We start from the raw sequence: 15,559 nt of genomic DNA on the forward strand, positions 1-15,559 counted from the left end.
AAACACCCATAATCTCAGCTATAACTGAGTGGTTCCAGGTGGGAAACGAGAAGGTCATTGAAGTATCAGCTGCATTTGTTGTTTCATTAATTGCCATTCACAGGAACAAGTGTGCATGCAGCCAGTTTGAATGGGGCCAGATAATCTGTCAGAGAGATGTGTTAGGAAAATCTACTCCTTTGGTTCTCATTAAAATCTGTGGGCCCAGGGTGGACTTTTACCTGGAATATCTGCATCCTCCTCTATTTTTTTTAAATAAGTGAATAAAAAAACCCAAACAGAACTGTGCCTAAAGATCCATTTTCTAGGTCCGGATAAAGAGGATGATCCAACCACAGTTGTGAAAGACTGCAAGGTGAGACATGTGATGCCACAGATGAATACACTGATGAAGAAAAAATAACCAGAATGAATTAAACCAAATGCAGCGTGTCCAAATTAACCTTGACTTCCTTGATTATCAACTGTGTCTGTTTTGCTCTTTATGTAACAGATGATCTCACTCACCTCTCCTAGGTACGGTTAGCTGTCCTAATTTCTTTCAGCAGACAGCTTTGCTTTGAGGCCAGATTGGAGTCAGGCACACCACTTCTGTCTGATCAGAAACAGTGAGGCAAGAAAAAAGAACTAATCTCAACTAAAACTTCACCAGTTTATTCTGTGTGACAGATAATGCATTTCTACAGCCTCCCATGAGAACTCATATGGAGGAGGTTTAGCGGGCTATCAACACACTTCCTAACTCATATCAAATCGCATTAATCATCAGCTTACATTAAAAAGGCCACCTGTCCTTGCCTCTTTGTTCCCTACAATGAAAAACATTCCTCTATATTGCAGTTGTTCAATTAATCCATGTATTTGTTACAAAATTTTGCACATTAATATCCACTCATACTGCGATCAGGAAATCTACAGCTCTTGTCAGAGTTTATGCCTCTGTTTTCAGGTGTGAGGGAAATGAACTGAATAAAATGACACAAATGCATTAGTTCTGCGCTCAATCTCTGACCACTTAAAGACAAACAACCATTTTTTTTAATAGGTCTGAAACCTTCAGATAAAGGTCTTGCAATTCTACATCTCAGTCTGGACCAGATGGTGAGATGCCATTAATTTCACAGACGAACTTGTGCTGATGGAATTTCTAGCTCAGCTTTGTACACTGAAGCAACTTGGATAAGCTTCTGAGTTTTCAGGTATTTTCCCAGAAGAAACCAAATCTCAGCTACACAGCACGGGTCAACCAAGCACACAGTTTCAAACACTGCTCTGAACTTTTTCAAACACTAAAAGGAGGAGGGCATTAGATCACAGACCTGCACCGTTCTGCCCTATCTCCAATCTGACCAACATGATGCTATAGACCTGTGCATCTCTGGGAACGCACCCTTAGGATGATAGCAATCCGAAATGATGAAAAGTCTAAAACCAACAGGAAAATACAGGCACGCTCCTCCATACCACCTTCCAGCCACCACATCAGTAGGGGAGCTCATCCTGATAGCCACAAATGGTCCTTGTTACTTAAGACTCGGTCACTTACCACAACCATTCCTGGGTTATCACTTGATTTACACTACAGGACAGAGATACAAAAGCAAGCAGTGGAATTATGATGCAGAGTAAAGGTTAAAACAACATGAAATGGATTAAGAAGGCATGTAAAGAAAGGGATCAAAGGATGCTTTGTGTGCGTGATGACCTGGAAGAGATCCTGCAGCTTGCAGCAGCCAATTACAGGGTTTATTTTGGTGCAATTTAATGGCTATTTGAAAAGCTTGCATCAGCAGATGCAGTTATCGTGGCTTCCAATAATTTTAGCAGATAGAGAACTAGAGATGGATGCTAATTATTGTGTTTGTGTAAGAGCTGGGGTTTTTTGTTGCCATTGTTTGCAAACGAGTATGATCTAAGAGCAATTTTCTAAGATATGACGTGGTAATGATAAATAATATTATCACCCAAGTAAATATTTGTAAAATATACAAAGGAGAGTTATTCTTTACTGTGACAGTACTAACTGTTCACCAGTTAGAAGGGAGCCCTAAAGCCTGCTGCCCTCATGTGTGTTGCTAGCTGGGTATTCACGACAACTTGTAAACAAAATCTAGTTCAAACTACACAAGATGCCTCCCCCCATCTTTCCATGGCTACAATATGAGACACTGCAGAGGAGGGGGAGAATGAGCATTAAACACACAACATAGGAAAAATAACAGAAGACTTTTACAGAAATAAGGTTTAATCTATGAAAGAGATATTTTGTTTTGCTTGTACCTTAGCACTTTTCTTTCATACTTCACATTACTATAAAGGTAAGAAAACCAGCACTTCAGTGAGTAATTAAAATAAGCTAAAAATACATGATAGTCTTTACAATAAAATCTGAAATTCAGTCCTCAGTGATTTGAGCTGGTTTATGAACCCCACTAGAAGCATCACCTAGATAAGGAAGATTGCTTCTTCACTTTAAATCGGGTGGGGTGGTGAGGTGGTGGTAGTGTGTTTTGTTTCGTTCTGGTGCAGGGGAGGGGTGGTAGTGGTTTTGTTTCATTTCAGGGTGTGCTTTTTAGGTGCAAAGAAACAAATAAAAATGCTTATTATTGTTTTATTTGGATTTTTTTGAAGTTGACCAGCGGCTATGCTTTCCTTTCTCACGTGATAATGACCTAATCAGGTTCTGGCTCTACATGCAAAATCATTTTAAATTTAAACTTAATCAAATCATCAACCCTAAAAAAATCTTAGCCCTTACCTGAATTTCTATTTCAGATAAAGAATCCATATAAACACTTGGGCTTTTAATGTCTTACCCCAAATCATCGAATAGATGATACAACAAAATCATCTATATTCGATTCATCCTCTTCCAGCATTAATGGAACTTCTTTGGATACTGTTTCAGAGGTAGGACTTCATCCCTAGACATAACTAGCTCAAATTTAAAATAACATAGTGAGACATCTAATTTTTGTCTCGAGGTTCCCTTAGTGGAAGTAACTATATTGTCCTCATCCTGCTCTTAATTTTACACACATCTCCTGTTCCTGTTCTGATGGACTGGACAACTGGGGGCAACACTTAGCAGACACATTTTCTTTACTTCAAAAAGAGGTAAGTAGACAGTGGGATTGCTGAAATAGGAAAAAACAAGCTAGTGAACCCCCAGTACTGCTGTGATGGGCAAAGACTGCTGCAGGTGCTCTGGACATTGCGTCCTCTGGCCAGAGAGACACCCTGGCATCACCGTAGGAGCCCTTCAGAAGCATTTCTAGCCCCCGAAAAGGCATTATCCTGGAATAACAGCAGGGTAATAAGCATATGTCTGGGTGTACATTAATGTAAAAGTATAAAAATTGTACAGAAGAAATAAGGGATGTAAACTTACTGTCCACCAGCATTAAAAACTGGAGGTGAGGGCAAGTTCCTAAAACAAAGTCATAATTTCAGTAGACTGAAAGCAGACACCAAGGCCAGAGGTGTTACAGTTGTTTATAGCAACTCAAGGCCTATCTGATTCTGTTGAAGATGAACAGGGGTCTGCTTTTATTCAGAACAAAACACTCCTGATGCACTAAATATGGCAGTGCAACTGCTCACCCAGTGTAAATAAACACAGCTTCAATAACACACTGTACAGCTGCTGAGGACTTGGTCCTGTGTGTAAATGATCTCCTCTCATGAGACTATCCAGATTTGTTGCTTGTGACTGACAACGGATCAATCTTTAATCAAAAATGTAAGGCCTAAAACAAATTTAAATTAAAACTATAGAATCATTTCTCATCTATTGCTCCAGTGACAACCATAAATACAGAGGGTCTGGAACACAAGCAGCAGCGTTCAGCAGTTTTCATTCTATTCTCACACACATTCACTAAAGCCATTTTACCATTATTTCCTCAAAACAACTCGTAAGTAACCATAAAGTGTATATTTCCATCGTTTGGTGTTAAGCCAGATCCCCCAGGGACCAGCCCCTGCCTCACTGCAACACCACTGAATCTGGGGTCTCTAAAACCCTGTTTGCAGTTCAGCTGAACCATTCCACGCCAGGCAGAAACAACACCACAACACGCGCGTTACAGTCCTTTGCCACAGGGTATGTACTACACACACCCTTGAAAGGCGAAACAAATCCGTGTGTAACAAAGCTCCCAACGAACCGGGGGACGTGTGCAGGGGAGCTGTATCTTTAGACTTCACCAGCCACTTCAAAATAGAACTTCTATAGCAGAAAATGATTCTTCACTTATTTAATAGGTTCTTCAGGTTTACTTTTTGACAAGACTCTCAGTTTGAAATAGCAATTTGACTTTAAGACAGATGCTGGCCTCGTGTGGACTAATACCGGGACTCATTTACAGCCAGGTTAGACTATAATTTTGGATACTTCTAGGAAAGGTGACAGGGTTCACCACTGATGTTAGCTAAGAGGGAACTGGGGGCTCATTCTCGCGACGACACTGCCTGGAGCCTTTTTGGCTACAGCGAACTCAGAGCTCTCTTTCGAGAGCCTGGCACTCAGCACCCAGCTTTGCCGGCAAACAAACCACATTAAACGGGGCCACAGGCTCTGTCTCACCAGCGATCACAAAGCAAAGACCTTTTCCATGCACAACTACACAGCAGAGTCTCTCGTGTTAGCCCGTTTGGTGTCTGATTCTGCAAAGAGCACGCTTTCTGCAGGTATAGCCTTTGCTGGAGGTCTCCCACTGGCAGCAAGAGGAGCAGAACAGCTCCCCTTTGCTTGGATAGCTACATCTCAAAGCCTGTGCTTAAAACCTTTGTCTTGCTGTTAATTCTTCCCCGAGTCTGAATGACTGCCTGAGCAGGCCAAAAATTGTAGCTAATACAGTAAAACAGTATTAGCTATAACAGTATTGTGATTTTTTTTTTCTTTCTTCATTTAACCAACAATTATTAAGGCCAGATGGATAAACTGTGAAACTAACTCTCAAAATATTTTCCAAAATGATAAACACCAACCTACAAACACCACCAAATATTTGAAAAGCTCTGACAGTCTCACAGAGAAAATGCTTATTGCCAAAAAGAAAGAAAAAAAAGTTTCAAAATGAATAGGTGACTTTTTTCAATCAGAATACTTGAGTATATTAAAGAAATTAATTCCAAGTAAATTATACACGTTGGGGCTGTAAGCCCAGAAAGCTACATAAATTTGTTTCTCTCTAGGGCAGCTGACCCATGCATTGAAGTCAATGGAACAGATGTGGTATGTAAAGTCAGTCACATGTATCTGAACCTGGACAGTGCCAGTGTTAGAGCTCCTGCCTGGAGGACTGAAAATACAAAAAAATAATTGAACTGTGATCCAAAGTAACAAATCAGTTTCACTTGAATAAAATTTTAAAATTATTTTGCCTTTTTTTCCTCATTCACTAAAGAATATATATAACACTGTAAACAGTCGGAAGGAAAGAACCTTTCTTTTCTAAGAGCATTTTCTATTTTATTTTCCACTTTCTTGATTTCTAAAAGAAAGATTTTAAAATTATTCCTACAGTACCTTTATTTCATTGCTTTCAGTGCTTGCGCATTTTAACACTCCGAGCTATGAAGCAGAGCAGCTGAGGCAGCAATTCGTATCTTGCTCTGTCATTCTTTCTGCAGAAATGGTAACCTCTAAAAGAAGGACTAGGATAACAAGTGGGTGCCTTACTGGGCCAAATCATTTAAACTACATCTGTCAGTTCATCTCTCAGCACGCACGTCATGTATATGCACAGGTCCACACACAGGTAGGTAGGATTTAGAGAAAGTACGTCTTCCGTCATTGTAAGAGGATTTATAAAGAATTAAAAGGATGAGAAAAAAAATGCCCCTTTTTCTTTATTTATTCCTATTAGAATTGTAACTCATTCTCTTCATGTGTTTATTACATATTCTGATTTTCACAAACTTCATCTCCAATTTCATCTCCAGCAGTTCCTAAGCAGTACTGCTGCTCTTAGCTAAGAGATCTTGCTTAAAGAAACACTTTATAAATTATATCATTCACACTACAGCCCATTATTCAATAAAGCTGTAATCATGTTGCTGTAAATCTATTTGTCCCACATTGAATAATCTTTTATCTTTTCCACTTGAACAGACTCTGCATGCTGTTGCACAATCAAGGGTAGTACCATTCTTCCTGAACATGATTGCCTTCATTTTAATTTCCCCCTATTATTAAAAAAACAGAAATAATAATTCCACAAATTATGCTTTTCTTTTCTTTACCACTAGCCCCTTAAGACCTACTTCAACAAATGACTTTATTAAAATATAACCAGCTTCTCATTCCTTTTATTCCCTTGCAGCAGAGCAGAGTGTATGGGAATAACACAGTACTATATTAATGTTTAGATTTTTATTTTGGAATACCAATAACCACTGTGACGAAAAGCGATTGTTTTTATTATCTTCTAAAAGCCCCAATATTACTTTAGGAAGAAAAATCCCAATTTCTGCAAGACCCTTTTTTTGTATAGAAAATGTGTCTTGTTCAACTAAAGTGTACAACACTGTAATAAAAAAATAAAATATATACTATAAAATTATAAGAGTATACTAATATGAAATTTTGAAGCATGGAGGATACAGTCATTCCCCTTGCACGCACACACAATATTCAGTTGTGTGACTTTCTCCCATAGTTTCCAGGACTCATATAAGTGAGTCCTGGCTTCAAAGCAGACTCGAGTCCAGAGGAACTGCATATGCTGAAAGGTGCCAAGAAGATGCAGGCAGTTCTGCAGGATTAGGGCTTTCACGTAAATTCGCTTTTGAGCACACAATAAGTCCAGCAGCCGGCAACAAGCTGCTCCTGCTACACCACTTCCTGAATGCTGATTAAAATCACAACAGAATTTACTGCTGTGCACTCAGGGCCTTTTCAACCTTAAACAGACCCATGTGAGCTTCCTTTCTGGACACTTCAGCCGAGGCTGGCCAAGAGGAGGAGTACAGCACTTAAACTCTGTTGGAGTTTTAGAAGCTAGCAGTTCCCATATATTGAAGTCTTTCCCCATACCCCTGTTTGTGCAGTAGGGGAATTTAAAGTAGCAGTACTGTTGCCAGAAAAGGCAACTTGCAAATGGCTCATTTACTTTTTGTCCCTCCTTTCCCTTTCACCTTCTGACCATTCTGAATTTAGCCAGAAGTCCATTTGGTTTAGTCATTTCTTGTTAAGAACATGCTTGAGATCAATACATTCTTCCTCATCATCAGTAAATTTTCTCCCCATTACTAAATGAAACACACAGTCTCATCAATTCTTGGCCAGATGTTTTCTCTAGAGCCAACTTCATCTGAACTGAGGGTCATTTTTGTCCTTCCCTCAGGCCCTTCTCCAAAAATCACCACTCAGTCAAGGCTTGTGTGAAAAACTGATTACAAAAATGGAAAACATTTTGAGTGGTTTCCACCTAGACACAAACACGCAACCACTGATCACTTACGTCAAAGCCAGTGACACATTCTTTTGTACTGAGACATTTCACCACATTACTTTTGCTCTTGGTAAGGGTACAGATTGCTAAAAGCTGTATTATATTATGTTTTTCCCATGCACGTACTCCTCCAGATAAACCTATCATATCTGTTCTTCCTCCTCCATACAGCTGGCACAAAATGTTCAGCTGGACACCAGCAATAGGGCTCCCAGGTGATAGCAGCACAGTATTGATTTACATTTTGAAAACAATGTTGAAGACAGACAAAATTATTTGAAGCCAAAGCAGAAGCCTATAATAACTAGAAATTATAAGTGTGCTGATCAGGATACAATTAATACTAGCTTGCACTGAACCTGAATATAAGCATACTAAAATAGCATAACCAACAGCAATACATAAGCATTTGGCAACACTGGTGGCCCAGCCAAACACCATGAACCGTATCATACATACACCAGCACGAGACACATGACCATCCAAGGGGCAAAGACAAACAGTTGCAGACAGAACTACATAGTAGACAGTATGAATTTAGTAGCTGAAAACTTGTCAGTCTTCTAAACCCTCCTACCAATGTGATCTCTAGTTTCTGATAACTTACAGATATACATATAAATATGTATTCACCTACAACATCTAAGGAAACCAGAATTTTCGGAATCACACTTTTCTTTGTGGCTCCAGCCATCCTGTTTATCTTTAATGTCACGCTGTCGTTTCACATGATGAGCTCTGAAATTCAGTAAAGTTTTCTAAGATCAGATTACCACCACTGTAAGGGAAGAGAAGCCATCATAGCTCATGGTGCAAACTGCTGCCTGAAGCTGTTCTTATGAGAATACTGCTAATCTCAAACATGCAAATAAAAACCAGTACGGAACAACAGAGTAATTGGCTCCCCATCAACAGTGAATGAATGGTACGATTCTTTACCCATCTTTACTTTTCACAGTCAAGTTAACTGAGAGATGGCTATAAAATAGTCAGTTAGTGACAAAGTGTATAAGGGCATATTAGCCCCTAACATTATCATTATGTTACCCACTGACGAATCAAGTACTCTGAAACCTAAGACATCATGCGGTACAGCAGCAGCATTCAAAACCTATTCTCAATGGGTCAAAGAAAAATACAGAAGGGTTAGAAACATATTCAAAGAATCGACAAAATGCTGAACATGTCACATCTGAGGCTGCAGCCTTGAGCCCTTTCCTCAGCACGGCTGCCCGACACCTCCTGCCTCCTGCTTCTTCCCCTTCCCCCTGTTGCAGGGGAAAAAGAGTGGAGTCTCTGGCCCCTCTGGAGTGACTGAGCTGCCCAGAAGATCCCCCCATGACCTACTTCTGTCAGGAGGAGCTGTGTTAACTGCTCGAATTCCTTATTTTGATTGTAACGAGACTGGAAGTTCTCCTATGCCTAACTGAACGTGTCCATCTAGAGTTCAGCAAACCCCAGCACAGTGGTGCCAACAAACGATAACCTACTCATAGCATGTCTGAGCCCAGAGAAAAAGCTGATGTCAGCTATACAGACACCACGCTTGAATTTCCACATAACAGCCATTTGCAGGATGATCTGAAATAAACTGCTGACTCCAAGTCTAGTTCTGTGGGAGTAGACGAAACGCTACCTCTTTGTGAACAATTTCACCTCGGCAGAGGAACAAATGAGGACGGGAGTGACTCCTGGCCTGCCACAGGTGATCACTGGAGAACAGGGTTGCAGGACAGAGTATTTCACGCTGACCCTTCCTGCACTCTTCTGCGGTAGATAAGCCAAAGACTCCCAGCTGTAGGCTTGAGAAGCCAGGACTAATATACTTGCTAAGCAAGTAAGCAGTCCAGCAGCAGAACAGCTCTGCTACCTTACAAAACCCCCACAGCATCAGTAACAGAGCATTTGCCGATGTGAACAAAAATAACCATCTAAATCAAGCAAAGTGGGAATATACATGCCACAGCATGGTTTGCCAGCTAAATTGTTTTTTGCTAACAATTATTTTCTGTTGAAAACTGCCAGTAAGAAAAACACATGTCAAAATGCCCCTTTCCTCTTGAAGGTCCAGTACTTGACTCTGTTTACTGATGGAGAATTCTTGAGCACAGATCTGACCATGCCATGCTGGAGGGGTCACCAGCTGTGCTCCACGTGAGCTCTCCAAGTCTCATCCTTCACAATACAAAAGAAAGGCTTCCTTACCCATTGCCTTTTTCAGACATGTCTTTTGTTACCACACACATGATGGCTAGGGCGTAATAAATCACTGTACATTTGCTATGTTTTTTAATTGCCATATAAATGCAGCTCATCAACCAAAAACTGTTTCTACACGCCATGTATGGGAAAAACTGTGACTCACAGGAATTATTTAACATGCACATAATCAATAATACATAATCTTTGGGTACAGACATGCATTGCATGTCAGTGGAAACAGTCAAAAAGGCAACTTGCCCTCAAACAGATGTTCCTGTTTTCTAAATTAGTGTCACAAGCTAGCATTTTTTTTTAATTTCAGAAAAGACAAAGATCTCAACATGTATCACAGAGGCTACTGTTGGATTGCGTACTCATGCTTCTTTCCAACACAAGTCAAATAGCAAGCATTCTTTTCCAACGAAATTTCTTCAAGTATTGCATTCTTCTATCTTTAATATCGCACTGGCTTCCTCAGCTATCTAGGCATTGCTGAGGTGACGGTCAAGCATTTAGCATCTAGTTTATCCCCAGATAATCCCCATCCGCTGTCTACAAGGACAGATTTGCTGTACTGCAGGAAAAGGGAACTCTGACATTAAACGCATGGTCTGCTGCTTTATTTCAAATGTAAAAATTAATAGGGCAACAAGCACAGTAAGAAATGACCAAGCAACAGCCTAGAAAACCCCCAGTGAAAAGACTTAAACAAATCAGTGCTTTTTAATGAACAGAACTGCCTTGAAAACACCATCATCTTTATAGAAAGATGCGCCACAAATAATTATCACACCCTGGGGGATCACAGGTTTCACAGATGAGCTAAGAAAGACGAGCTGTGTAGGTCACTTTTTTCCTCCCCTGCCTTCATGCACTGCACTGAAAAATGTAGAAACAAGAAAATGCCTAGTACCATTGCCACAAAAAGCACTTGGAGAGCTGCCTGAGTGCCCATGTGCTGGCACGTCTCTGCGCCAGGGCACATGGTCGCATTTCGAGCTCTATAGTGCACATGCTCTAGGGCAGAGGATGCATTCATTATGGGGCACACACTGCTGCTCCAAAGCAGTGACAAAATCTACCTTGCTGTGTGTTTATCACCCTGGGGCTGGATCCAGAAACCTGGACCAGAAAGACAGGGATTAATCTCCTCCAAAATACTGCTCCTTCCAACACTGATTTAAGGGAACGATTTACCCTGATACATACACGGTAGGAAATTAAGTGGATTGAATTTTAGCAAAGCCTTAGCTGCAAATTCCTTACTGCTGTGTTACAAGAAGGTAACAGCATAAAATTCCTCATTTATATTAGATGCAATGTCTTCATCTCTCCATTATACAAAGAATGTATAACTACTGCTAGTTAAAAGACAAAAAGGCTGGAGCAAAATCTCTGTGATCAAGTCCCTCTGATTTCCGGACTACTTGCAATTTTTCATTCAAACCAGTCCATACAGTATTCCTTCCATTTTGTGTTCAGGGAGCCTACAGTCTAGATCTAGTTGAAGCACATCTAACAGAGTCCATTTATTTTCCAAGATTTCTGTTTGTTACATTTTAGTGGTATTGGCCGTTAATTGTACTTTGCACAGAGGGCCAGACCTTCATGCTTGCCAAGATCTAATTTATCTCTAAAATTTTATACGCAGAATTGAGCTGACTGAAACTTGGCTGAATAAGTACATAAGTCTGGTAGATAGTCACCTAGGCAATTTTAACATTATCCTTAAGTGGTTAAGTGTGCAAATCTATGATCACAATAATTATATTTTGGGGTAAATCAGATTTAAATAAAAGAAGGCTCAGTCTCTCTATTTCTAAAATCACATGTTTTATTTTATTGTCAAACCATCACATTTAAGAAATCTAATCATCAAGCAAGAGCTGACAAAAAAATAATAAGGCACACATTGCTGCTGACATATGAAATGCATTTTCTTGCCCACTCCTGCTTCTGCGTTTTGTTTTTTGTTCCCTACTGCCAGCTGAAGGAGCAGTTAGTGTCATTTAGACTCAAGTCTGCTCAAGAACCCGCTAAGCTTTGAAGGGTAGCTTCATGATGAATAAAACTAATGAAGACTGAATTCTTACTAATCATTTTCTCCTGTGGCTCTCCCTTGTGTAGATTTTCTGATGTTTAATACAGACTGAATTCTCATGGGAATCTTCTTTCAGTTGAAGTAGTAATAGGTTCTTCTCTTTCTGGCTGCTCATTTTTATAAAACTTAAAGAAATGCAACATCTCTAAGACTTCAGCATCTCTGAAATTTGATCAAAATTAGACAGTAGATTAAATACATATTGGTGAACAGGGAGGAAAAAATAAGTGCATGCTTAAGTTCATGTGGACACACATATATGCAAGAATGTAATCACACAAGTCTTTATTCCTTGGGAAACCAGGCTAAATCAGGATTCTCTCACTGGAAGAGTGCAGTGCTAGATACTGCAATTTGCTAGGTCTTTAAATGGTAGCTTGAAGAACATGGTACCAGCAGGGCCTTTTGCGAGTGAGGGTGCACTCTCAGGAAAATTACCTTTGCCCAGAATAAGACCCTGGTTTATGTGTGAGTCTTCTCCAGTAGTGATAGGAGATCTTCAGATCAGCCAGTCCTTGACCATGTACACAAATGCTTATCTTGCCAGGAAAACTTTCACTTCACCTTTTAACGCTGGCAGTGTCCATACAGGCCTGTGCAGCTCACTGAAAGTCCTTTCAGCACAAAAACTTGTCACACAGCTCATTTTTGGATGCATGGCTTTGCTCTGTGTTCATTTAACCTCTTCCTCTCCTGCTGTCAGGGACTGAAGACTCGAGCTGATTCTTTCAGAGTCCTGTGATAGTCTCTGCTTTCTCCTCCTCTCCGCCATTCACCTGAATGTCAAAGGTCATCATAAAGAGACATTTTCATCCTTGATGACCTCCACCCTTACTGATAGATTGGTTTGAGTTGTAATCAAACAATAGGGGTATTTGAATTTTAGACTCTGCAGCTTGGAAACCTCATTTTACAAGTCTGCACAGATTACCAGTTACCTTTTGTCTCTAGGCACTATTTCCTATTTTTGACCATCTGACAGACAGAACAAAAGAAAACAGAATACAATTTGCCAGAATTGCCTGCCATCTTTCCACTCCAAAAGATTCAAAGCCTATCCGCAAAAACAGCGCTCACGCACAGAAGTGAATGCGTTTAAACTTAGGGTTAGGATGTGCGATGGAAAAAAGGAAATTAATGAATGAGGACAAAGCACGTAAGGAGAAAAAAAAAAGAGGGTTGCTAGGTTTTCATTGTTTTCTTTTGCTCGAATACACAAACACTAAAGAAGATAAACGAAGACTTAAATCATAAAAAATGTTTTTCCCTAGGCACACATCTACAGCAGCACACTTACTGACAGTTGCTTGGTTCAAAAGATGTTCCCTTTTACACATAAACTCCATCTCTTATAGGGAAAAAAAGAATTTTAAGACTGAAGTTCTGAACACAATACAGTCACTGTTGGTTATCTGCAAATTAAAATCGACTCCACGCAAGGAAATATTTAAAATAATTTTTCTACCCTGAAACCCTATATTCTGAGCTTCCATACCAGACACAATGAAGCTGCTGGCCTCTGGGCAGAAAAGGACAGCAATTTCTTTTCTTGTTTTCATACTGCTCTGCCTTGCTCAAGATAATTTATAATGCAATTAGCTACTACAGAGGGGTTTATGAGACCCCAACTTTAGGAAGGAAATTGAGTAGGTGCATTTTTTCACCCATTTAAGCAGAATTTGACCAAGAGAAAAATGCTCACACACATTGCAACAACTAAGGACATTTGCTTTCAGAAGTGAGTTAGGTAGGGAGGCATGTTAGTGGCATTACAGTCCAAAAAGAGATGCACTTTCAACATTTTAAGTTACTTTGGAAGACACTTTTGGCTATATTTACTTGTAATAGTTAAATATGTGTGCAAATATGCGTATATGCCAGATCATGTACACTCTTTACAGCTGTTATAATAGATTCAATGTGACATAAATGAGATATATATATATACACACACATATAATACAGTTTTACTTGAAAAGATCCAGTGAAAAGCCATCCCTTCTCTGGATCTATTCTGGTGTTTATACAAAAGCAGGAAGAAGGGATTTCACTTCATGCAAAATTAAAACAAAAATGTGAATTCTCAAGGAGAATTAAATGTTTGTAGAATTCAAGCAAGAATGGGAAATATAAGTAATCTATTTTCAATATTAAACTACTGCTACCACCAAATTAGCTCTGTTTTTGCAGTTTCCTCCTAAATCAGCAGTAGTTCATTAGTGTCATACTTTAAATTGTACTTTAACATGAACTGGAGTACTGCTTACGTCATTAGAAATATCTTCATATATCTCTACATGTGTGTATATATAGGATATTTTATATATGTACAGTCTTAAGTACATTAAAAACAAAAGAGCCTCTAAAATTGTGTACATGTCAGAGCTCACCAGAAGGCAGCTGTTTCCATGAAGGGAATCCAGGTTTTGCGAACTCAGAAAGCTAACAAAATCAATATTTAAACCGGAAGTGATTCTTTCCTTCTTAACTGTATCCTACTTTAATTTCTTAATAGTTGGTATTCCGGATTCTGAATAGCCAGAGACAAAATTCACATGCTGCTCCATACTGACAGAGAAGTTTTGAGAAACTCCACCAATGAGACACTCCCTCTGTCCTGGACATTGTTCTTTCCACAGAGCGTTCATAATTTTAATTGTTTAAGCAGTTGTATTCTGCACAAGGAGCAAGATCCAAAGTAATAGTGACACATTTCAGATGCAAAACTGGCAGAAATTGTGTGCCTAAATCCCAAATTTGCATCACATGCAGAAAGCTGCTACCCAATCTGCTCAGGCATATGAGAGGCTGCAGGTTTTTACATTTCACTGCAAAACCCTGGGCATTCAAATATCTGCTCTTGAATACATCCAGAGTCACCCTCATCTTTGCTAAACAGACCTTCTCTTCAGGTACTTCTGTTTTACCCAAGGCAGTCTAGAATTTGCAGAGCAGGTGACCAAAAGCCACGCAGCACAAAACATACTTGGAGCACCTGAGTTCAACCAATAACACAGAAACCACAGCCTCTATCATCCACAGACACGATCAGGGAAAGCTGGATTGTATTGCTTACCCAGTGACTAACACGCAAACACCCAGAGGAGCAGAGGCTCAAAACCCAGGTGTCCCCGTCTCAAACCGCGTGCCTTACTCCTAGACATCAAGGTAAAGTTCCTGCTTGCTTTTCCTCCTTGGATTCTTGTCAATCCGATATCCAACTTCAGCAGGAATGATAATGGATGATCTCCAGGGAAATGTAAGGGGGTGGTGAAGACAATTTCCTAACAGCAGGTAATATATAGGTGATTTTCTCAGACTGAGGAGGGAATTTAACCCCAACCTCCCCGTTCCTGCCGCCTGCTGCCATCGCTGTCATGCAGCCATCACAGACTCTGCGTTCAAATAAAAGGACAAGCCTGTCATCTCTGTTGGATGCCTGTACTGGCTGTGACATTCCAGTTTTACATTACACCTAACTGAAGACTGCAAATGCATCCCTTAGTCTGAAAGAAAGAACAGAACTGTATTTCAGAAATGAAGCTCGTCTCTCTGGTATGTCTATCGGTGAATTTTGAAGCCTCTGTCTCAGCATGCTAGAGGTCATGAATTTCATTCTCTGAGCTAACATTGCAACATCTCAAAGCCTATAAGATATGACCCAAATTCCCTCCACATCTTTCAAAACATGGAGTCTCTGCATATTGTGCATTGACTACCAGGACAGGTGTGCTAATGGAGACCCACTCATACAATTTGCTGGATTAATTTCTCTCTTGTAGCTTATTTCTGTTAT

The sequence above is a fragment of the Opisthocomus hoazin genome, chromosome 2 (genome assembly GCF_030867145.1).
Source record: "Opisthocomus hoazin isolate bOpiHoa1 chromosome 2, bOpiHoa1.hap1, whole genome shotgun sequence".
NCBI lineage: Eukaryota > Metazoa > Chordata > Aves > Opisthocomiformes > Opisthocomidae > Opisthocomus > Opisthocomus hoazin.